The following is a 22,888-nucleotide window of genomic DNA, read 5'->3' on the forward strand; positions in this document are numbered from 1 at the left end:
GGCGTTTAACTCCAAGGAGAGTCTCTACACAAAAATGCTTCATTTCTCAGCCCAAGCACACACCAAGTGGGCCCGGAAGTGGATTTTTATGTCATTTACTCATCTTTGTACACCTTAGGCTACTAGTTTTCTATAAGTAGGACCTTTTACTATTGTATTTGACATCTTGGTAGCTATCTTCTAATTTTATGCTATCTTAGATCATTTGGGAGGCTGGCCTCACGGCCATGCCTAGACCTTGTTCTTATGTATTTTCAACGGTGGAGTTTCTACACACCATAGATTAAGGTGTGGAGCTCTGCTGTACCTCGAGTATTAATGCAATTACTATTGTTCTTCTATTCAATTCCGCTTGTTCTTTGTCCAAGATATCACTTGTTCTTCAACTTGATGAATGTGATGATCCGTGACACTCATCATCATTCTCACCTATGAACAAGGTGACTGACAACCATTCTTGTTCTACAAGCATTCGAGGCCCTAGTGTTTATCTCTTGGATTTCTGATTGCACGATGCATGGTTGATCGCCTGACAACCGAGTGCTCGCCTGACAAACGAGCCAGCCATTCCGTGAGATCAGAGTCTTCGTGGTATAGGCAAGAACTAATGGCGGCATTCAAGAGAATCCGGAAGGTCTAACCTTGTCTGTGGTATTCTGAGTAGGATTCAATGATTGAATGACTGTGACGTGCTTCAAACTCCGAAAGGCGGGGCGTTAGTGACAGACGCAAAAGAATCACTGGATTCTATTCCGGCCGGACCGAGAACCGACAGATGATTAGCCTATGCTGTAACAGAGCATCAGGGACGTATTTTCACTGAGAGGATGGGAGGTAGCCATTGACAACGGTGAAACCCTACACAAGCTTGCCATGGAAAGGAGTAAGAAGGATTGGATGAAGGCAGTAGGAAAGCAGAGAGACGGAAGGGAAGGCATCTTCATACGCTTATCTGAAGCTCTCACCAATGATATGCATAAGTATCTCTATCCTTATCTTATTGCATTATTCGTTCATCATTATACCCATTTGAGTCTGCCTGACTGAGATTTACAAGGTGACCATAGCTTGCTTCATACCACCAATCTCCGTGGGATCGACCCTTACTCGCGTAAGGTTTATTACTTGGACGACCCAGTGCACTTGCTGGTTAGTTGTGCGAAGTTGTGTTTATGCCATGGTATTGAGCACCATGTCTTTGGAGCCATTACTAGGGATTGTTTATGTTTTGAAAAGTAGTGATCACAATTTCGTGCACCAAGTTTTTGGCGCCGTTGCCGGGGATTGTTCGAGTTTTGAGCAAGCTTTTGGTCCAGTAACATCAGTGCCAAAATCCGGCAACAGCACCAAGTTTTTGGCGCCGTTGCCGGGGATTGTTCTTGTGTATGGACAACTGACGGTTCATCTTGTTGCTTAGATTAGGCATTTATTTTTTTTCGAAATTCTTGAAGATGAATTCTAGAGTTTCATGATGATTTGTTAAAATCTGGCTGGCTGTAAAGCCATGTCTAATTTCATTGGACCGAGGTTTCAACTTATCATCACAAGAGCTTGTTGATCTTGCTTTTGGAGCAATGATCTGCTAAGGCTTGGCTGGCCTTTGGCCATGTCTAGTGTTTTGGACCGAAGCTTTCTTTGAAAGCTTGGCTGGCTGTGAAGCCATGTCTAATTCCTGGACCGGAGTCTTAGACTAGCATTGCACTGATTCCTGAAATTCTCATTAAGAATTTTGATATCTTTTTCCACTTAATTTTCGAAAATCACAAAAAAATTCACAAAATCATGAAAACCAAAAATATTTGATGTTTCTTGTTTGAGTCTAGTGTCTCATCTTAAGTTTGGTGTCAATTGCATGCATTCATTCATGTGTCTTAAAGATCTTCAAGTAATTCTTGATGATTTCTTACTCTGATCTTTGAATTCTCTTGACTTGAGTGTTTATGTGTCTCATATGCATTCTTATTAGTGTCAGTAGTATACAAACTGCTAAGTTTGGTGTCTTGCATGCATTGTTATTTGATTTTAGTGCATTTTGATTATTCCTTATTGTTAAAAATCCAAAAATATTTTTAAATTGTGTCTTTTCAAGTCAATAATACAGAGAATTGAAGATTCAGAACATACTGCAGAGGAATTATACAGAAAAAGCTGGGCATTCAAAAATGCCCAGTGAAGAAGACAGACTGGCGTTTAAACGCCAGCCAGGGTGCCTGGTTGGGCGTTTAACGCCCAAAAAGGGTGCATTTTGGGCGTTAAACGCCAGAATGGATACCATTCTGGGCGTTTAACGCCAGGATGGTGCTAGGGGGAAGATTTTGTTTTCAAAATCAATTTTTTTCAAGTTTTCAAAGTTTTACAAAATCAAATCTTTTTCAAATCAAATCTTTTCAATCAAATGTTTTCAAAATCAATTTCTTTCTTTTTTTTAAAAGATACTTACTAACAATTAAGGATTTGATTGAACATCTCAATATTGTTACCTTTTTCTGTTGAGAAAGGTTTAATTCAATCAAATCTTTTTAATTTCTAATTTCAAAATCTTTTTCAAAAATCACTTGATTTCTTTCTTACTTTTATTTTCGAAAATCAATTAGTGTTTTTCAAAAATGTTTTCAAAATATTTTAATTAATTTTCGAAAAATTACTTCCCTCCTTCTCACATCCTTTTATTTATGGAGTACTACTCCTTCTTAATGCACAATTCGAACTCTATCTACTCAAGTTCGAATTCTTCTACCTCCTTCTTCTTTCCATTTTTCTTTTCCTCTGACACCTCAAGGAATCTCTATGCTGTGACATAGAGGATTCCATATTTTCTTGTTTTCTTCTCTTTCATATGAGCAGGAACAAAGACAAAGGCATTCTTGTTGAAGCTGACCCTGAACCTGAAAGGACCTTGAAGAGAAAGCTAAGAGAAGCTAAGGCACAACTCTCTATAGAAGACCTAACCGAATTCTTCAAAGAAGAAGAACACATGGCAGCAGAAAACAACAACAATGCCAACAATGCAAGGAAGGTGCTGGGTGACTTTACTGCACCTACTCCCAATTTCTATGGGAGAAGCATCTCTATCCCTGCCATTGGAGCAAACAACTTTGAGCTTAAACCTCAATTAGTTTCTCTAATGCAACAGAATTGCAAGTTCCATGGACTTCCAATGGAAGATCCTCATCAGTTCTTAGCTGAATTCTTGCAAATCTGTGACACAGTTAAGACTAATGGGGTAGACCCTGAGGTCTATAGACTGATGCTATTCCCTTTTGCTGTAAGAGACAGAGCTATAATATGGTTGGACTCTCAACCTAAAGAAAGCCTGGACTCTTGGGAAAAGCTAGTCAATGCCTTCTTGGCAAAGTTCTTTCCACCACAAAGATGGAGTAAGCTTAGAGTGGAAGTCCAAACCTTCAGACAGAAGGATGGAGAATCCCTCTATGAAGCTTGGGAAAGATACAAACAATTGATCAGAAAATGTCCCTCTGACATGCTTTCTGAATGGAGCATCATAGGTATTTTCTATGATGGTCTCTCTGAACTATCTAAGATGTCCTTGGATAGCTCTGCTGGAGGATCTCTTCATCTGAAGAAGACGCCTACAGAAGCTCAAGAGCTCATTGAAATGGTTGCAAATAACCAATTCATGTACACTTCTGAGAGAAATCCTGTGAACAATGGGACAAGTCAGAAGAAAGGAGTTCTTGAGATTAATACTCTGAACGCCATTTTGGCTCAGAATAAAATATTGACTCAACAAGTCAATTTGATTTCTCAAAGTCTGTCTGGGATGCAAAATGCACCAAGTAGTACTAAGGATGCTTCATCTGAGGAAGAAGCTTATGATCCTGAGAACCCTTCAATGGAAGAGGTGAATTACCTAGGAGAACCCTATGGTAACACCTATAATTCTTCATGGAGAAATCACCCAAATCTCTCATGGAAGAATCAAGAGAGACCTCAACAAGGTTTCAATAATAATGGTGGAAGAAACAGGTTTAACAATGGCAAACCTTTTCCATCATCTTCTCAGCAACAGACAGAGAATCCTAAGCAGAACCCCTCTGACTTAGCAACCATGGTCTCTGATCTAATTAAAACCACTCAAAGTTTCATGAATGAAACAAGGTCATCCATTAGAAATTTGGAGGCACAAGTGGGATAGCTGAGCAAGAAAGTTACTGAACTCCCTCCAAGTACTCTCCCAAGCAACACAGAAGAAAATCCAAAAGGAGAGTGCAAAGCCATAAACATGGCCGAATTTGGAGAGGATGGAGAGGAAGTGGACGCCACTGAGGAAGGCTTCAATGGGTGTGCACTGACCTCCACTGAGTTCCCTAATGAGGAACCAGGGGAATCTGAGGCTCAAAATGAGACCATAGAGATTCCATTGGACTTACTTCTGCCATTCATGAGCTTTGATGAGTATTCTTCCTCTGAAGAGGATGAGTATGTCACTGAAGAGCAAGTTGCTAAATACCTTGGAGCAATCATGAAGCTAAATGACAAGTTATTTGGAAATGAGACTTGGGAGGATGAACCTCCTGTGCTCACCAAAGAACTGGATGACTTGTCTAGGCAGAAATTACCTCAAAAGAGACAAGACCCTGGGAAGTTTTTCATACCTTGTACCATAGGCACCATGACCTTCAAGAAGGCTCTGTGTGACTTAGGGTCAAGTGTAAACCTCATGCCTCTCTCAGTAATGGAGAAGCTAAGGATCTTTGAGGTACAAGCTGCAAAAATCTCACTAGAGATGGCAGACAACTCAAGAAAACAAGCTTATGGACTTGTAGAGAATGTTTTGGTTAAGATTGAAGACCATTACATCCCTACTGATTTCATAGTCCTAGAGACTGGGAAATGCATGGATGAAACCATCATCCTTGGCAGACCTTTCCTAGCCACAGCAAAGGCTGTGATTGATGTTGATAGAGGTGAACTGATCATTCAAGTGAATGGAGAATCCTTTGTGTTTGAGGCTCAAGGATACCCCTCTGTCACCATAGAGATGAAGCATGAAGAGCTTCTCTCAAATCAGAGTCAAGAAGAGCCCCCACAGTCAAACTCTAAGTTTGGTGTTGGGAGGCCACAACCAAACTCTAAGTTTGGTGTTGAACCCCCACATTTAAACTCTAAGTTTGGTGTTGGGAGGTTCCAACAATGCTCTGAGTATCTGTGAGGCTCCATGAGAGCCCTCTGTCAAGCTACTGACATTAAAGAAGCGCTTGTTGGGAGGCAACCCAATATTATATTTTACATATTTTCTTTTGTTATTTTATGATTTTTGTAGGTTGATGATCATAAGAAGTCACAAAATCCATTGAAAAAGCAAAAACAGAATGAAAAACAGGAAGAAAAACAGCACACCCTGGAGGAAGATGTTGCTGGCGTTCAAACGCCAGTAAACCCAGCAGTTGGGCGTTTAACGCCCAGTCTGGCACCATTCTGGGCGTTTAACGCCAGAAAGGGGCACCAGACTGGCGTTAAACGCCAGAAAAGGGCAAGAACCTGGCGTTAAACGCCAGGAATGGGCACCAGCCCGGCGTTTAACGCCAGCAATGGCTCAAAACGTGAATTTTGATGCCATTTGGTGCAGGGATGACTTTTCCTTGACACCACAGGATCTGTGGACCCCACAGGACCCCACCACCACTCTCTCTCTTCTTCCCCCATTCACCAATCACCTCAACACCTCTTCCCCAAAAACCCTTCACCTATCAAATCCCATCTTTCTCTTCACCACTCACATCCATCCTTCATAAAACCCCACCAACCTCACCCTTCAAATTCAAACCAATTTCCCTCCCAAACCCACCCATAATGGCCGAACCTCATCTCCCCTCTCTCCCCCTCTTTGGCCGAATACACCACCATCTCCCTCTTCCTCATTTCTTCTTCTTCTACTCTCTTCTTTCTTCTTTTGCTCGAGGACGAGCAAACATTTTAAGTTTGGTGTGGTAAAAGCGTTGCTTTTTCGTTTTTCCATAACCATTATGGCATCCAAGGCCGGAGAAACCTCTAGAAAGAGGAAAGGGAAAGCAAAAGCTTCCACCTCCGAGTCATGGGAGATGGATAGATTCATCTCAAGGGTGCATCAAGACCACTTCTATGAAGTTGTGGCCTTGAAGAAGGTGATCCCCGAGGTCCCCTTTTCACTCAAAAAGGGTGAATATCCTGAGATCCGCCATGAGATCCGAAGAAGAGGTTGGGAAGTGCTTACCAACCCCATTCAACAAGTCGGAATCTTGATGGTTCAAGAGTTCTATGCCAATGCATGGATCACCAAGAACCATGATCAAAGTGTAAACCCGGATCCAAAGAATTATCTTACTATGGTTCGCGGGAAATACTTGGATTTTAGTCCGGAAAATGTAAGGTTAGCATTCAACTTGCCTATGATGTAAGGAGATGAACATCCTTACACTAGAAGGGTCAACTTTGATCAAAGGTTGGACCAAGTCCTCACAGTCATATGTGAAGAGGGCGCACAATGGAAGAGAGATTCAAGAGGCAAGCCGGTTCAACTGAGAAGGCATGACCTCAAACCCGTGGCTAGAGGATGGTTGGAGTTTATCCAACACTCAATCATTCCCACTAGCAACCGGTCCGAAGTTACTTTAGACCGGGCCATCATGATCCATAACATCATAATTGGAGAAGAAGTGGAAGTTCATGAGGTCATAGCCTAAGAACTCTACAAGGTGGCGGATAAGTCCTCTACCTTAGCAAGGTTAGCCTTTCCTCACCTCATTTGTCACCTCTGTTATTCAGTTGGAGTTGACATAGAGGGAGACATCACCATTGATGAGGATAAGCCCATTACCAAGAAAAGGATGGAGCACACAAGAGACCCCTCTCATCATGAGATCCCTGAGATGCCTCAAGGGATGCACTTTCCTCCACAAAACTATTGGGAGCAACTAAACACCTCCCTAGGAGAATTGAGTTCCAAAATGGGACAACTAAGGGTGGAGCACCAAGAACACTCCATTCTCCTCCATGAAATAAGAGAATATCAAAGAATCATGAGAGAGGAGCAACAAAGGCAAGGAAGAGACATTGAGGAGCTCAAGCACTCCATAGGACCTTCAAGAGGAAGGAAGAGCCGCCATCACTAAGGTGGACCCGTTCCTTGATTTCCTTGTTCTTTATTCTTCTGTTTTTCGAATTTTATTGCTTATGTTTATCCATGTTTGTGTCTTATGATCATTAGTGTCTTAGTGTCTATGCCTTAAAGTTATGAATGTCCTATGAATCCATCACCTTTCTTAAATAAATAATGTTCTTAATTGAAAAAGAAAAGAATTGCATGAATTTTGAATTTTATAACAGTTTAATTATATTGATGTGGTGGCAACACTTTTGTTCTCTGAATGTATGCTTGAACAGTGCATATGTCTTTTGAATTTGTGGTTCATGAATGTTGGCTCTTGAAAGAATGATGAAAAAGGAGACATGTTACTGAGGATCTGAAAAATCATAAAAATGATTCTTGAAGCAAGAAAAAGCAGTGAATACAAAAAAAAAAAAGAAAAGAAGAAGTAAACGAAAAAAAAAACCGAAAAAAAAAGAGAAAAAGAAAGAAAAAGAAAGAAATAAAGTTGTGATCCAAGGCAATAAGAGTGTGCTTAAGAACCCTGGACACCTCTAATTGGGGACTTTAGCAAAGCTGAGTCACAATCTGAAAAGGTTCACCCAATTATGTGTCTGTGGCATGTATGTATCCGGTGGTAATACTGGAAGACAGAGTGCTTTGGGCCACAGCCAAGACTCAATAAGTAGCTGTGTTCAAGAATCATCATACTTAACTAGGAGAATCAATAACACTATCTGGATTCTGAGTTCCTAAAGAAGCCAATCATTCTGAGTTCCAAAGGATGAAGTGAGATGCCAAAACTATTCCGAGGCAAAAAGCTAAAAGCCCCGCTCATCTAATTAATACTGATCTTCATAGATGTTTTTGGAGTTCATTGCATATTCTCTTCTTTTTATCTTATTTGATCTTCAGTTGCTTGGGGACAAGCAACAATTTAAGTTTGGTGTTGTGATGAGCGGATAATTTGTACACTTTTTGGCATTGTTTTTAGTATGTTTTTAGTATGATCTAGTTAGTTTTTAGTATATTTTTATTAGTTTTTAATTAAAATTCACTTTTCTGGACTTTACTATGAGTTTGTGTGTTTTTCTGTGATTTCAGGTATTTTCTGACTGAAATTGAGGGATCTGAGCAAAAATCTGATTCAGAGACTGAAAAGGACTGCAGATGCTGTTGGATTCTGACCTCCCTGCACTCGAAGTGGATTTTCTGGAGCTACAGAAGCCCAATTGGCGCGCTCTCAACGGCGTTGGAAAGTAGACATCCTGGGCTTTCCAGCAATATATGATAGTCCATACTTTGCCCAAGATTTGATGGCCCAAACCGGCGTTCAAAGTCACCTCAAGAAATTTCAGCGTTAAACGCCGGAACTGGCACCTAAATGGGAGTTAAACGCCCAAACTGGCATAAAAGCTGGCGTTTAACTCCAAGGAGAGTCTCTACACGAAAATGCTTCATTGCTCAGCCCAAGTACACACCAAGTGGGCCCGGAAGTGGATTTTTATGTCATTTACTCATCTTTGTACACCTTAGGCTACTAGTTTTCTATAAGTAGGACCTTTTACTATTGTATTTGACATCTTGGTAGCTATCTTCTAATTTCATGCTATCTTAGATCATTTGGGAGGCTGGCCTCACGGCCATGCCTAGACCTTGTTCTTATGTATTTTCAACGGTGGAGTTTCTACACACCATAGATTAAGGTGTGGAGCTCTGCTGTACCTCGAGTATTAATGCAATTACTATTGTTCTTCTATTCAATTCCGCTTGTTCTTTGTCCAAGATATCACTTGTTCTTCAACTTGATGAATGTGATGATCCGTGACACTCATCATCATTCTCACCTATGAACAAGGTGATTGACAACCATTCTTGTTCTACAAGCATTCGAGGCCCTAGTGTTTATCTCTTGGATTTCTGATTGCACGATGCATGGTTGATCGCCTGACAACCGAGTGCTCGCCTGACAAACGAGCCAGCCATTCCGTGAGATCAGAGTCTTCGTGGTATAGGCAAGAACTGATGGCGGCATTCAAGAGAATCCGGAAGGTCTAACCTTGTCTGTGGTATTCTGAGTAGGATTCAATGATTGAATGACTGTGACGTGCTTCAAACTCCGAAAGGCGGGGCGTTAGTGACAGACGCAAAAGAATCACTGGATTCTATTCCGGCCGGACCGAGAACCGACAGATGATTAGCCTATGCTGTGACAGAGCATCAGGGACGTATTTTCACTGAGAGGATGGGAGGTAGCCATTGACAACGGTGAAACCCTACACAAGCTTGCCATGGAAAGGAGTAAGAAGGATTGGATGAAGGCAGTAGGAAAGCAGAGAGACGGAAGGGAAGGCATCTTCATACGCTTATCTGAAGCTCTCACCAATGATATGCATAAGTATCTCTATCCTTATCTTATTGCATTATTCGTTCATCATTATACCCATTTGAGTCTGCCTGACTGAGATTTACAAGGTGACCATAGCTTGCTTCATACCACCAATCTCCGTGGGATCGACCCTTACTCGCGTAAGGTTTATTACTTGGACGACCCAGTGCACTTGCTGGTTAGTTGTGCGAAGTTGTGTTTATGCCATGGTATTGAGCACCAAGTCTTTGGAGCCATTACTAGGGATTGTTTATGTTTTGAAAAGTAGTGATCACAATTTCGTGCACCAGAGGCAACCTATTTTTATTTATCTATATTAATTACTCTTTTCATTTTGTTTTCCATTGTTATTTTATGTTTTCTTAGGATGATGAAAATGTGGAGCCACAAAAACAACTGCAAAAATTAAAGTAAAATAAACAAATAGCATAAAAAATAGCACACCCTGGAGGACGAGCCTACTGGCGTTTAAACGCCAGTAAGGATATCAAAATGGGCATTTAACGCCCAGCCTGGCACCATTTTGGGCATTAAATGCCAGAACTAGCAGGCAAACTGGCGTTTAAACGCTAGTAAAGGAAGAAAAATGGGCGTTTAAACGCCCATTCTGGCACCATTCTGGGCGTTAAACGCCAGAACTGGCATGCAGACTGGCAATTAAACGCTAGAAAAGGGCAACAGACTGGTGTTTAAATGCCAGAAAAAGGTAGTAGACTGGCGTTTAACACCAGAAAGGCCACACAGAGGGCGTTTAACGCCAAGGAAGTGCAGGGATGAAAAATCCTTGACACCTAAGGATCTGTGGACCCCACAGGATCCCTACCTACCCCACCTCACTCTCTCTCCTCTTCACACCTCTCTATAACACTCTACCCAAAGTACCACGCACCTATCAAATCTTACCCTCTTCCCCATATTCTCTTCACCACTCACATCCATCCCCTAATTCCCAAAAAACGCATCATAAAACCCCACCTACCCCCACCCACTCAAATTCAAACCGTTTCCCTCCCAAACCCACCCCTTCTCACATGAACCAAATCCCTCTCTTACCCTATAAATACCTCTCCTTACTCCTTCATTTTTCACACATCCCATACACTCAAAACCCTCCTTAGCCGGAACCTCTCAAGCCTCCATCTTCCACTTTCTTTGTCTTCTTCTACTCTCTTCTTTCTTCTTTTGCTCGAGGATGAGCAAACTTCTTAATTTTGTTATGGAAAAAGCCTTTCTTTTTAATTTTTCATAACCACTAATGGCACCTAGGGCCGAAGAAACCTCAAGAAAGGGGAAAGGGAAGGCAATTGCTTCTATCTAGAGAGTCATGGGAGATGGAGAAATTTATCTCAAAGATCCATCAAAACCACTTCTATGAAGTTGTGGCCAAGAAAATAGTGATCCCAAGGTCCCTTTCAAGATCAAAAGGAGCGAATATCCGAAGATCTGACATGAGATTAGGAGAAGAGGATGGGAAGCTCTCACCAATCCCATTCAACAAGTCAGAATCTTAATGGTTCAAGAGTTCTATGCTAATGCATGGATCACTAAGAACCATGATCAAAGAATGAACCCAGACCAAAAGAATTAGCTCACAATGGTCCGGGGGAGATACTTAGATTTCAGTCCGGATAATGTGAGAGTGGGGTTTAACTTGCCAATCATGAGAGGAGATTCTCATCTTTTCACTAGAAGAGTCAACTTTGATCAAAGGTTGGACCAAGTCCTCAAGGATATCTGTGTGGAAGGAGCTCAATGGAAGAGAGATTCCAAAGGCATGCCGGTCCAACTGAGAAGGCCGGACCTTAAGCCTGTGGCTAAAGGATGGTTGGAGTTCATCCAACGCTCTATCATTCCTACTAGCAACCGATCCGAAGTAATTATGGATCGGGCTATCATGATCCATAGTATCATGATTGGAGAGGAAGTGGAAGTTCATGAGATCATACCTCTAGAACTATACAAGGTGGCTGACAAGCCCTCCACTTTGGCAAGGTTAGCCTTTCCTCATCTCATTTGTCACCTATGCAATTTAGCCAGAATTGTCATAGAAGAAGACATCCTCATTGAAAAGGACAAGCCCATCACTAAAAAGAGGATGGAGCAAACAAGAGAACTCACTCATGGACTTCAACAAGCGCATGAAGAAGTCCCTCATCAAGAGATCTCTGAGAGTCCTCAAGGGATGAAATTTCCTCCACACAACTATTGGGAACAACTCAACACTTCTCTAGGGGATTTGAGTTCCAACATGGAGCAACTAAGGATGGAGCACCAAGAGCATTCCATTATTCTCCATGAAAATAGAGAGGACCAAAGAGCCATGAGGAAAGAGCAACAAAGGCAAGGAAGAGACATTGAGGAGCTCAAGCACTCCATAGGATCTTCAAGAGGAAGAACTAGCCGCCATCACTAGGTGGACCCGTTCTTTAATTTCCTTGTTATTTGTTTTTCTGTTTTTTGTTCCTTATGCTTTATGTTTTGTCTATGTTTGTGTCTTCATTACATGATCATTAGTGTCTAGTGTCTATGTCTTAAAGCTATGAATGTCCTATGAATCCTTCACTTTTCTTAAATGAAAAATGTTCCTAATTACAAAAGAACAAGAAGTACATGAATTTTGAATTTTATCTTGAAATTAGTTTAATTATTTTGATGTGGTGGCAATACTTTTTGTTTCCTAAATGAATGCTTGAATAGTGCATATTTTTGATAGTGAAGTTTATGAATGTTAAAATTGTTGGCTCTTGAAAGAATAATGAAAAAAGAGAAATATTATTGATAATCTGAAAAATCATAATATTAATTCTTGAAGCAAGAAAAAGCAGTGAAAAATACAAAGCTTGCGAAAAAAATAGCAAAAAAAAAAAGAGAAAGAGAAAGAAAAAAAAAAGAAGCAAGCAGAAAAAGCCAGTAGCTCTTTAAACCAAAAGGCAAGGGTAAAGAGGATCCAAGGCTTTGAGCATCAATGGATAGGAGGGATGGTGGACGAAATTGTGATCATCAACAATGGTGACAAAAAATTGATAGTGCTCTCAAACGTGAATCACACTTAGTCACAACTCCGCACAACTAACCAGCAAGTGTACTGTGTCGTCAAGTAATAAACCTTACGTGAGTAAGGGTCAATCCCACAGAGATTGTTGGTATGAAGCAAGCTATGGTCATCTTGTAAATCTCAGTCAGGCGGAAAATAATTGGTTATGGAGTTTTCGAATAATAATAAATAATAAACAGAAAATAAAGATGGAGTTACTCATGTAATTCAATGGTGAGAATTTCAGATAAGTGCATGGAGGTGCTGTGTTCCTTCGGAATCTCTGCTTTCCTACTGCTTTCATCCAATCCTTCTTACTCCTTTCCATGGCAAGCTGTATGTAGGGCATCACCGTTGTCAATGGCTACATCCCATCCTCTCAGTGAAAGAGGTCCAAATGCTCTGTCACGGCACGGCTAATCATCTGTCGGTTCTCGATCATGTCGGAATAGAATCCCTTGATTCTTTTGTGTTTGTCATCATGCCCAACAATCGCGAATTTGAAGCTTGTCACAGTCATTCAATCCCTGAATCCTACTCGGAATACCACAGATAAGGTTTAGACTTTCCGGATTCTCATGAATGCCGCCATCAATCTAGCTTATACCATGAAGATTCTGATTAAGGAATCTAAGAGATATGCGTCCGGTCTAAGGTAGAACGGAAGTGGTTGTCAGTCACGCGTTCATAGGTGAGAATGATGATGAGTGTCACGGATCATCACATTCATCATGTTGAAGTGCAACGAATATCTTAGAATAAGAACAAGCAGAATTGAATAGAAAATAGTAGTAATTGCATTAAAACTTGAGGTACAGCAGAGCTCCACACCCTAAATCTATGGTGTGTAGAAACTCCACCGTTGAAAATACATAAGTGATGAAGGTTCAGGCATGGCCGAATGGCCAGCCCCCAAAACGTGATCACAGGATCAAAAATAGAATCCAGGATGTCTAATATGATAGTAAAAAGTCCTATTTATACTAGACTAGCTACTAGGGTTTATAGAAGTAAGTAATTGATGCAGAAATGCACTTTTGGGGCCCACTTGGTGTGTGCTTGGGCTGAGCTTGAGCTTTACACGTGCAGAGGTTTCTTTTGGAGTTGAACGCCAAGTTGTAACGTGTTTTTGGCGTTCAACTCTGTTTCGTGACGTGTTTCTGGCGTTTGACTCCAGAATGCAGCATGAAACTGGTGTTGAGCGCCAATTTACGTCATCTAATCACGAATAAAGTATGGACTATTATATATTGCTGAAAAGCTCTGGATGTCTACTTTCCAACGCCTTTGAGAGGGCGCCATTTAGAGTTTTGTAGCACCAGAAAATCCATTTCGAGTGCAGGGAGGTCAGAATCCAACAGCATCCGCAGTCCTTTGTCAGTCTTTTATCAGAGTTTTGCTCAGGTCCCTCAATTTCAGCCAGAAATTACCTGAAATCACAGAAAAACACACAAACTCATAGTAAAGTCCAGAAATGTGAATTTAGCATAAAAACTAATGAAAACATCCCTAAAAGTAGCTAGATCCTACTAAAAACTACCTAAAAATAATGCCAAAAAGCGTATAAATTATCCGCTCATCAAGGGCCCAAAGGAATAAAATCCTGGCCTAAGCGGCTAAATCAAGCTGTCCCTAACCATGTGCTTGTGTCATGAAGGTCCAAGTGCAAAGCAAAAAGAGTGTGCTTAAGAACTCTGGACACCTCTAACTGGGGACTCTAGCAAAGCTGAGTCACAATCTAAAAAGGTTCACCCAGTTATGTGTCTGTGGCATTTATGTATCCGGTGGTAATATTGGAAAACAAGATGCTTAGGGTCACGGCTAAGACTCATAAGTAGCTGTGTTCAAGAATCAACATACTAAACTAGGAGAATCAATAACACTATCTTAATTCTGAGTTCTTATAGATGCCAATCATTCTGAATTTCAAAGGATAAAGTGAGATGCCAAAACTGCTCAGAAGCAAAAAGCTACAAGTCCCGCTCATCTAATTAGAACTAAGCTTCATTGATATTTTGGGAATTATTGTATATTCTCTTATTTTTATCTTATATTGTTTTTAGTTGCTTGGGGACAAGCAACAATTTAAGTTTGGTGTTATGATGAGCGGATAATTTATACGCTTTTTGGCATTGTTTTTAGGTAGTTTCTAATATGTTTTAGTTAATTTTTAGTATATTTTTATTAGTTTTTATGAAAAATTCATATTTCTGGACTTTACTATGAGTTTGTGTGTTTTTCTGTGATTTCAGGTATTTTTTGGCTGAAATTGAGAGACTTGAGCAAAAATCTGATTCAGAGGCTGAGAAAGGACTGCAGATGCTGTTGGATTCTGACCTCCCTGCACTCGAAGTAGATTTTTTGGCGTTACAGAAACCCATTTGGCGCGCTCTCAATTGCGTTGGAAAGTAGACATCTTGGGCTTTCCAGAAATGGCTAATAGTCCATACTTTGCCCGAGATTTGATGGCCCAAACTGGCGTCCAAATACCCACTAGCGACCCTTTTCTGGCGTAAAACGCCAGAACTGGCACCAAAGCTGGAGTTAAACGCCCAAACTGGCACCAAAACTGGCGTTTAACCTCCAAGAAGAGCCTATGCACGTGAAAGCTTCAATGCTCAGCCCAAACACATACCAAGTGGGCCCCAAAAGTGGATTTCTGCACTATCTACTCATTTTCTGTAAACCTAGTTTACTAGTTTAGTATAAATAGCACTGTTTACTATTGTATTCATATCTTTGGACCACTTTTCGATCCTTTGATCAGGTCTTTGAACCCTATTTCGATTGTATTATGCCATTTGGGAGGCTGGCCATTCGGCCATGCCTAGACCTTGTTCTTATATATTTTCCAACGGTGGAGTTTCTATACCTCACATATTAAGGTGAGGAGCTCTGCTATTCCTCGAGTATTAATGCAAGTACTATTCTTTTTCCTTCAATTCACGCCTACTTCTCCTCCAAGATATACTCTTGTACTTAATTCAGTTAAGTCAGAATAAAGGGGTGACCCGTGACAATCACCCAATCTTTGTTACTTGCTTAGCCAAGATCCTCGTGCCTGACAACCACAAAGCGGTCTACATGATGTTCAACATAGTCATTGGATGACAGCTGGAGTATACTCTCTTTGGTCTCTGACTCACGGATCTGAATCACCTCTCCTGACAACAGAGCATTCGAATCCGTGACATTAGAACCTTCGTGGTATAAGCTAGAATCAATTGGCAGCGTTCTTGAGATCCGGAAATTCTAAACCTTATTTGTGGTATTCTGAGTAGGATCTGGGATGGGATGACTGTGACGAGCTTCAAACTCATGACTGTTGGGCGCGGTGACAGTGTGCAAAAGAATAAATGTATTCTATTCCGACATGATCGAGAACCGACAGCTGATTAGCCATGCAGGAAACCGTAGAGGACATGTTTTCACTGAGAGGACGGATGGTAGCTATTGACAACGTTGATCCACCAACATACAGCTTGCCATGGAAGGGAGTATGCATGATTGGATGAGGACAATAGGAAAGCAGAGGTTCAGATGCAACAAAGCATCTTTAAACGCTTAACTGAAATTCCCACCAAGGAACTACATAAGTAACCTTATTTTATTTTTCGCTTTATTTATCTTTTTATTATCAAACCTCATAACTATTTGAATTCGCCTGACTGAGATTTACAAGATAACCATAGCTTGCTTCAAGTCAACAATCTCCATGGGATCGACCTTTACTCATGTAAGGTATTACTTGGACGACCCAGTGCACTTGCTGGTCAACTGCGCGGAGTTGTGAGAAAAGTGTGAAATCACGATTCCGTGTACCAGTTCTCCTCCTTCTTCTTGTGGAATTCTTGAGAGGTGGTCAGCTACTTTATTCTCTGCCCCACTCCTGTTTTTAATTTCGATGTCAAACTCTTAGAGTAGTAGGGTCCATCTTATTAGTCTTGGCTTGGACTCTTATTTGGTAAGCAAGTATTTGAGTGCTGCATGATCAGTAAATACAATTACTTTAGAACCAATAAGGCATGATCTAAATTTATCAAAAGCAAAGACAATGGTAAGTGATTCCTTCTCTGTAGTAGTGTAGTTCCTTTGATTCTCATTAAGAACTTTGCTGGCATAGTAAATGACATGCACCAATTTATCTTTCCTCTGTCCTAAAATAGCACTCACTGCAAAATCTGATGCATCACACATCAACTTAAAGGGTAAATCCCAACATGGTGGTATTATGATAGGTGCAGAGGAAAGTTTGTTCTTAAGTTCCTCAAAAGCAAACATGCATTCATTATCAAAAACAAAAGGCACATTAGAAACAAGCAGGTTGCTCAAGGATTTGGCAACCTTAGAAAAGTCCCTAATAAACCTCCTATAGAAGCCAGCATGTCCTAGAAAACTCCTGATTGCCTTGACATTGCAAGGTGGGGGGTAACTTTTCAATCACCTCCACTTTTTTCTTGTCCACTTCTATGCCCCTTTTTGAGATTTTACGACCAAGGAACACCCCCTCTGTAACTATGAAATGGCATTTTTCCCAATTTAAGACAAGGTTGGTCTCTTGGCATCTCTTTAGCACCAAGGCCAAGTGATGTAGTCAATCAGAATATGAGTTACCAAATACAGAGAAGTCATCCATAAATACCTCAATGAACCTTTCAATCATATCTGAAAATATGGAGAGCATGCACCTTTGGAATGTTGCAGATGCATTGCACAATCTAAAGGGCATTCTCCTATAAGCAAAGACACCATATGGACAAGTGAAAGAAGTTTTCTCCTAGTCCTTGGGGTCTAGAACTATCTAGTTGTAACCCGAATAACCATCAAGAAAGCAGTAATATTCATGTCCGGCCAGCCTCTCAAGCATCTGGTCCATGAATGGTAGGGGAAAGTGGTCCTTCCTGGTGGCTTCATTGAGCTTCCTGTAGTCGATGCACATGCGCCAACCAGTCACCATTCTTGTTGGTATCAGCTCATTCTTCTCATTTGGTACAACAGTGACTCCTCCCTTTTTTGGAACTACTTGTATAGGGCTCACCCAAGGGTTATCTGAGATGGGGTAGATCACCCCAGCTTGCCACAACTTCAACACCTCCTTCTGGACCACTTCATTCATAGTTGGGTTCTGCCTTCTTTGTTGTTTTCTTGAGGGCTTAGCATCCTCCTCAAGCAAGATCTTGTGCATGCACATTAAGGGGCTGATCCCCTTTAAGTCTGTGAGTGTCCAGCCTATAGCATCCTTGTGTTGTTTCAGCACTTGGATGAGTTTCTCTTCTTGCCCCTCACTCAAGCTTGAGTTGATGATCACTGGGTAGGTGCTGTTGTCACCCAGATATGCATATTTCAAGCTTGAAGGTAAGGTTTTCAGCTCTAGTTCTGGTGTCTCTTCTCCATTTGTTGTCATTGTGATTTGTCATGATTGAACTTCCCATGGTTCCTTGTGGTAGTTCTCCACGTGATGTTTCTTGCTCTAATTCCGTAGTTCCTTCACATTGCTCTTCCTCCAAAACTCCTTGAACTATCTGTTCTATGGTGTCCACCATTATGCATTCTCCTATTGGTTCCTTGGGGTAACTCATTGCCTTGAAGACATTGAAGATCATCTTCTCTTCATGCAATCTCAAGACTAGTTCCCCTTTTTGCACATCAATGATGACTCCAGTAGTAGCTAGGAATGACCTTCCTAGGATAATTGAAGTGTTAGCCTCTTCTTCTATATCCAGCATAACAAAGTTAGCTGAGAAAATGAATTTTCCCACTTTCACCAATACATCTTCCTCTACTCCATGTGGAAACTTGAATGTTCTGTCAGCTAGTTGGAGTGCCATTCTTGTTGGTTTGGCTTCTTCAATTCTCATCCTTCTTATCATGTTCATGGACATGAGATTGATGCTAGCCCCCAAGTCGCATAAGGCCTTCTCAATATTGATATCCCCTATGATGCAGGGGATTTGGAAACTCCCTGGGTCTTTTATTTTCTAGGGGAGTTTCTTTTGTATGATGGCACTACACTTCTCAGTTAAGACTACAGTCTCCTTTTCCCCCTAGTTTCTTTTTCTTGTCATGAGTTCCTTCAAGAACTTGGCGTAGAGGGGCATTTGCTCTAGTGCTTCAGCAAATGGTATATTGATTTGGAGCTTTTTGAAGATTTCCAAGAATCTGGAAAACTGGCTATCCTTCCCATCCTTCCTTAGCCTTTGTGGGTATAGTGCCTTTGGCACATAAGGCTTCAAGACTGGCTTTGGTGAAGATAGGCCAGGGGTCTCTTCCTTCTTCTTGTTTTTAGGCTTTTCTGCAGCATCTTCTTCGTGGTTCTCCTGGCTTAGGGTTGCCTCTTCTACCACCTTTCCACTCCTAAGTATGATGGCCTTGCATTCCCCTCTTGGGTTGGCCATGGTGTTACTGGAAATGGGTGTGTAGGCATTGGAATTTTCTTGAATAAGATCCCCACTTGTGCATCTAGCTTTGAGATTGCTGCACCTTGATTCTTCAGATTAGATCTGTATTCTTCTTGGTTGGCATCTATCTTCTTTTCAGCCTGTGCTTGTCTCTCCAAAAGGGTGGAAATAGCCCTTGTGAGCTGTGATGATAGCTGTGCTGTTGCAGCCTCTACTCTCTTAAAGTTACCTCTGATCTCGCATGGTTGTGAGGTTGAGGTTAATGTGTCTTGATGGTGGTGTGTTTGCTGGGTGGAAGGGTATGCTGTGTGAGTTGGATTGTAGTATGATCTGTTGTTGTTTGATTGATTGCTAGAGTTGTGATTTTGGTAGTGATTGGCTTGGTATGGCTTGTTATGATCTTGGTTTTGACCTTGTTGGTTCTCCCACCAGAAATTTTGGTGGTTCTTCCATCCTGAGATATATGTCTTGGAGTTAGGATCATATGGTGGTTGAGAGGGGTTGTGTACATAGTTTGCTTGCTCACATTCGACTTCTGGTGTATCTCCTTGATAAACCACTATTTTATGGTTTACAATGTGCTTAATTGTGTGGTTTTATCATGATCTTTACCCACTTATTCATATAATTAGCATGCATTTATATTTCCTTCCTAAAATTATTACATGATTGAAAACTTATTTCCTAGAGACTTTTAAGTAGATATTTTAATTCTCCTTTATTCCATTCGATGCCGTGATCTGTATGTTAAGTGTTTCAGGCTTTATAGGGCAAGAATGAAGTGGATATAGGAAAGGAAGCATGCAAAAATGGAAGGAACACAAAGAATTAAGGAGATAACCAGCGAGAAGTCACGCGGTCGCATGGCTGACGTGACCGCGCGAGATAGAAGAAATAACAGTGACGCGCTCGCGTGCCTGATGCAACTGGTGGACGAAATTGTGATTTCTATCTTTTGATCTTTAGTATGTACACAACTCCGTTCAACTAACCAGCAAGTGCACTGGGTCGTCCAAGTAATACCTTACGTGAGTAAGGGTCGATCCCACGGAGATTATTGGGTTGAAGCAATCAATGTTATTTTATTAATCTTAGTCAGGAGGCTAATAAAGTTATTTGGATTTATTTGTAAGAAGCCAAAGTATTTAAAATTGCAAGTTAAAATAATAGGGAATAATAGCATTACTTGTTGTGTAGTAGTGAGAAATATGTTGGAGCTTTGGAGATGCTTTGTCCTCTGAATTTCAACTCTTCCTTGAAATCCTTTCTCCACACGCAAAACCCATTCTATAGCAAGCTCTATGTAGGGTGTCACTGTTGTCAATGGCTACCTCCCATCCTCTCAGTGAAAACGTTCCTATGCTCTATCACAGCACGGCTAATCATCTGTCGGTTCTCAATCAGGTTGGAATAGAATCCATTGATTCTTTTGCGTCTGTCACTAACGCCCAGCCTTCAGGAGTTTGAAGCTCGTCACAGTCATTCAATCCCAGAATCCTACTCGGAAGACCACAGACAAGGTTTAGACTTTCCGGATTCTCATGAATGCCGCCATCAATCTGGCTTATACCACGAAGATTCTGATTAGGAATCTAAGAGATACTCATTCAATCTGATGTAGAACGGAGGTGGTTGTCAGACACACGTTCATGGATTGAGGAAGGTGATGAGTGTCACGGATCATCACCTTCTCCACAATTAAGCGAGAATGAACATCTTAGATACGAGTAAGCGTGTTTGAGTGGAAAATAAAGGAATTGTATTAATTCATCGAGACGCTGCAGTGCTCCTCACCCCCCAACAATGGAGTTTAGAGACTCATGCCATCACAAAGTATGTAATTCAGATCTGAAAATGTCATGAGGTACAAGAAACGTTTGTAAAAGTTGTTTAAATAGTAAACTAGTAACCTAGGTTTACAGAAAATGAATAAACTAAGATAATTGGTGCAGAAATCCACTTCTGGGGCCCACTTGGTGTGTGCTGGGGCTGAGACTAAAGCTATCCACGAGTAGAGGCCTTTCTTGGCGTTAAACTCCAGGTTATGACGTGTTTTGGGCGTTCAACTCCGGATCATGACGTTTTTCTGGCGTTTAACTCCAGACAGCAGCATGAACTTGGCGTTCAACGCCAAGTTACGTCGTCTATCCTTGCGCAAAGTACGGACTATTATATATTGCTGGAAAGCCCTGGATGTCTACTTTCCAACGCCGTTGAGAGCGCGCCAATTGACTCCTGTAGCTCCAGAAAATCCATTTCGAGTGCAAGGAGGTCAGGATCCAACAGCATCAGCAGTCCTTTTTCAGCCTAAGTCAGATTTTTGCTCAACTCCCTCAATTTCAGCCAGAAAATACCTGAAATCACAGAAAAATACACACACTCATAGTAAAGTCCTGAAATATGATTTTTGCCTAAAAACTAATATTATTCTACTAAAAACTAACTGAAACATGCTAAAATCTACATGAAATTACTCCCAAAAAGCGTACAAAGTATCCGCTCATCACAACACCAAACTTAAACTGTTGCTTGTCCTCAAGCAACTAGATGAATAAAATAGGTTCTAACAGAAATTAAGAAGTAATAATATTTTAGAGTTTTAAATGAAGCTCAGATTCTTATTAGATGAGCGGGGCTTGTAGCTTTTTGTCTCTGAACAGTTTTGGCATCTCCCTGTATCTTTTGAATTTCAGAATGATTGGCATCCTTAGGAACTCAGAATTCCGATAGTATTATTGACTCTCCTAATGTAGTATGCTGATTCTTGAACACAGCTACTTATGAGTCTTGGCCGTGGCCCTAAGCACTTTGTCTTCCAGTATTACCACCGGATACATAAATGCCACAGACACATAACTGGGTGAACCTTTTCAGATTGTGACTCAGCTTTGCTAGAGTCCCCAGTCAGTGATGTCCAGAGCTCTTAAGCACACTCTTTTGCTTTGGATCACGACTTTAACCACTCAGTCTCAAGCTTTTCACTTGGACCTTCATGACACAAGCACATGGTTAGGGACAGCTTGGTTTAGCCGCTTAGGCCTGGATTTTATTTCCTTGGGCCCTCCTATCCATTGATGCTCAAAGCCTTGGATCCTTTTTTTCTCTTGGCTAGTGCTCATGGCTTGTTTTTTTTTTTTTTGACTGCTTTTTCTTGCTTCAAGAATCAATTTCATGATTTTTCAGATCATCAACAATATTTTTCGTGTTCCTCATCCTTTCAGGAGCCAATATTCATCAAATTCAAAGTACAATTTATGCACTGTTCAAGCATTCATTCAGAGAACAAAAAGTATTGCCACCACATATAATTAATTATAGTTTTTATTACTAAGAACTCAAAAATATAAATTACTTCTTTATTCTTAAAAAATTTATACTACTTTATTCATGCCTGATGATGATGAGAAAAATAAATTATAGCTTAATTGGAAATAAAATCAAAATAGACATACTAATTACTACTACTACTATATAATTTCTAAGGTAAAATCCTATAATAATACTATCACAGAGTTAAAGCTGGAATTAGAACTTAACAACCTGTATTTTGGGAAGTGGATGTTCCTCTAGTCTGTGGGGTGCCTTCAAGAATTAATTTCTGACGCTTCAGCTCCCTTAAGTTCACATCCTTGCTCTTCCTGTTCTCTTAGGTGCCATGATCTTAATGAGTTTTAGCTCAGTAATCATGGCAAATCACACCAAACTTAGAGGGGGGAGAGAGTAGAAGGAAAGGCATAAAGATAAGATGAGTTTTATGAAAAAGAAAAGGATTAGAAAAAGATTTGTGTTTATGAATTAAGATACATTGATGTTTTTGAAAAAGGGATTTTAGAAATTAGGGTTCTTAGAAAACCAATTTGATTTTGAAGGATGACATTTTGAAACATGTTTATGCAAGAAATCATGAATTGAAACTTAAAAATTTAGAAAAATTGTAAAGAAAAACGAATTTTACCTCCTCCCCACCATCCTGGCGTTAA

General features: G+C 40.7%; 1 non-coding gene across 1 annotated transcript; it reads right to left on the reverse strand.

Moving 5' to 3' along the window:
• Positions 1-3,379: 3,379 nt before the first annotated feature.
• On the reverse strand, positions 3,380-3,487 carry LOC130958438 (small nucleolar RNA R71). The gene has a single exon (XR_009077560.1). It is a non-coding gene; the product is annotated as a small nucleolar RNA R71 (small nucleolar RNA).
• Positions 3,488-22,888: the final 19,401 nt, after the last annotated feature.

Source organism: Arachis stenosperma, chromosome 10 (genome assembly GCF_014773155.1).
Source record: "Arachis stenosperma cultivar V10309 chromosome 10, arast.V10309.gnm1.PFL2, whole genome shotgun sequence".
NCBI lineage: Eukaryota > Viridiplantae > Streptophyta > Magnoliopsida > Fabales > Fabaceae > Arachis > Arachis stenosperma.